We start from the raw sequence: 3,034 nt of genomic DNA, 5'->3' as shown, positions 1-3,034 counted from the left end.
TTTTTCATTTTTTTATTTCTATAGCTTCTCCTTGAAACCAAAATTTTCTTAAAATGAGAGTTTTTCTCATCAAAATTCTACTATTCTTATAATAAGTAATTAAAAGCAACACATGTATTTATAATACATTGATAAATAATAATATTAGTTCTCCTACAAATTTTATTTGGGGCTTAGAACGTTATTCTAGCATAACCTTCAATTACTGAAAATGACAGGTCAATGTATGCTGGGAAGAAGATGAGGTTTCCGTATAGTGATAATAAACCATTCCTGGAACGCTCTACCATTCTACCATAAACAAATATACAGGGTAGTCCCTACCAAATAGGCCGCACTTTGTCAGTATTTACTTTTATGCAAAACTATCATGATTTGGCGAATTAATCTGTAGTTCTGACAATTTTTCCGATATTTAATTCAAGTATTGTCATGAGACGTTTAGGTTTTCTGCACTAGAGGGATTAAGTAATTATTGGCATCTACGGGATAATATTTTCCATGGGGTCAGATATCGTAATTATCTTGTAGTGTGCGTTACTAATGGTTTCAAACCAAACATTCAGTTTCGATTTTTTCGTTCTTTTAATTCTACAGTACAGATGATAAGTTAAAAAAAAGATAAAAGACAAATAGTAATATTTTTTGAAGAAAGAATATATGGATCAGGCTTGCCTCATTAAGTGGGTATCACCCTGTACATCTAGTTATAGGCGCCTCATCTCTTAAAATAGAGAAATTAGGAAATTCTAATTCGCCAATACATGAATTTGCTACATTTTTGCGGTGTAAAATAATAGCAAGACGTATTTTGCATGAGATAACAATGTACAAGATGGTTAAATTTGGACTGTTTCACTTTGTTCAAATTATTAGTAGTGCCACTAAAGTTTACTCAAAAAATAGCTTTAAGGAACTGTTAATAAAATATTAATATAGTGTCACCCAAAAGAATTATGAATTTATTCAAAATTGGAGTCCATAATGCTTACGAATATAGATATATACCGTGCGGCTTCAAAATCTATACCCCCCTCCCCCCCTTGAACTTTTTGACAAATTATCATTTTTAAACAATTCAAAAGCAACGCTCAATACGACACAAAATACTATGTTTAACATTTGTTTAAATTTATATACAGTGGTGGCCATTGAAATAGAGCCAGTTCAAAGAAATATATTCCTTGGAAAATAAAGTTTTAATATCACGCTGAATTAGTATAATAAATGTATATTGTAAATATATAACAAGGAAAGAAAACTTTTTTAGAGAGATTAATTTTAAAAAATTGCATAAACATAATATTTAACAAATAAATGGAATAAATCAACACGAACACTTGGTCATAAAAATAGAGCCAACCGAAGATATAGCCATAATTAATAATATTTTGCAGTTTCAAAATTATGAAATAATGCTTAAACTCTCTTTAAACTCTTAATACTTTGTTGTATGACCATTATGTTTAATAACTTCGACGCATCTTCTAGGCATAGAGTTTACAAGCCTTTGACACACGTCTAGTGGTATTGCTTTCCATTCTGCCTTGATCACCTTCCAGAGTTCGGCCTTGTTTTTCGTTTTATGTTTGCCAACAGCATTCTTGAGAACAGTCCATAAGTTCTCAATAGGATTAAGGTCCGGCGATTGGGAGGGCCAAGGTAATAAATCCACATTATTATCATTTAAAAATGTTTTCGCTCTCCTAGATGTGTGCTTCGGGTCGTTGTCTTGTTGGTACTGATCGGGGCAAGTTTGCGATTCGCTTGCTGTCTCACCCCAAACACAAGGGGGGCACAGTTGATTGGCAGTGCCGAGGTGAACTGTATCTCTTTTGTTTGGATCTTATTGTTATTCGAAGGACCACAGCTTAATTGGCGCTGAACCAATGTAGAACAAACACACTTGATGACAAAACACTTATTTTTTATTTTACTAACTGTCCAACACTATTGCACCGATGACAAGGTCATAACGAAGTGTAAAATTAGGGTAAACTAGAAAACCCCAAGCGACCACCGATTATCAAGAACCTTTGACGATCGGGAGTTTTTTGGGACAGGGCAAATGTTGTGCTTTAATTGAGAGCCGTATTGAAGTCCTACTGAGGTTGTAGGAGTATATAAAGAAAGTTGGAGAGGTGTTGAAGAGGCGTTGTGTGTTGTGTGAGAGACTATATGAGACTGGCTCAGAAACTTAATTTTCCCACCGAATATGAACCTTAACTTATCCATATTTTTACCACCTCATAGTCATACCAATTAGTGTGAATTATTAGTGCAGGGGAAAGGATTGCTTATCAATACGGTGCCATGAAGGTGTGAGAAAAATGATGGGTGAGAAGAGTTATGAGCGTGGGAAGAGTGTGGAATGTGTATGCATTTCGATAATGTAAACACTGCCCTTAAGGGTGATTAAGAAGGGTTTACGTTGGCAGAGAAAGAAATTTATTATTAGGTGAAGATGTTGGGGATTTTCCCAACAGGTACTTCCATATTAACGGCATATTCTCCTCTTCAAAAGGCAACATAATATCTCGAAGAATGTGGACATATTCATGTTGATCCATGGTTTCTTTAATCCAGTAAATTGGTCCTACACCATACCATGAAAAGGCTCCCCAAAGTTTTATGTTACCACATCCATATTTAACTGTTTTAATGGTGTGTTTTGGTAATAATTCCTGGTTGCGTGGTCTTCTAACATATTGTCTCCCATCAGATCCCATTAGATTTATCTTTGTTTCATCGCTCCATAAAATATAGCGCCATTTTTTTATTCCCTCTTCACCATCCCAATTCAAATGGTCCTGGGCAAATTTTAAAGGTTGCTTAATGTTCTTGGAGGATAACAAAGGAACTTTTCTAGCTATTCTGCCCTATAAATTATTTGCCTGAAGCCTTCTTCGAATAGTTCTTGTACTTATTTCCAAACCTAGTTCAGTTTTAATTCTGGTAGACGTCTTGAAGGGATCTTTTTTGGAGACTCGAACAATTTGCCTATCTATATGAGGACTTGTTTTTCTCCTCGCTC

At 34.7% G+C, this 3,034-nt stretch overlaps 2 protein-coding genes across 4 annotated transcripts in view; both read right to left on the bottom strand.

Annotated features, from left to right (window-relative positions):
• The window catches only part of LOC136416896 (trissin receptor-like), a 227,352-nt gene that overhangs the window by 64,120 nt on the left and 160,198 nt on the right, over positions 1-3,034 (bottom strand). The window lies entirely within an intron of this gene.
• Positions 1-3,034, bottom strand: part of LOC136416917 (UPF0587 protein CG4646) — a 177,647-nt gene that overhangs the window by 142,115 nt on the left and 32,498 nt on the right. The gene's annotated exons all lie outside the window — the stretch shown is intronic.

Source organism: Euwallacea similis, chromosome 25, assembly GCF_039881205.1.
Source record: "Euwallacea similis isolate ESF13 chromosome 25, ESF131.1, whole genome shotgun sequence".
Lineage (NCBI taxonomy): Eukaryota > Metazoa > Arthropoda > Insecta > Coleoptera > Curculionidae > Euwallacea > Euwallacea similis.
The sequence above is the reverse complement of the archived record's forward strand: the minus strand, read 5'-3'. Positions and strand labels throughout refer to the sequence as shown.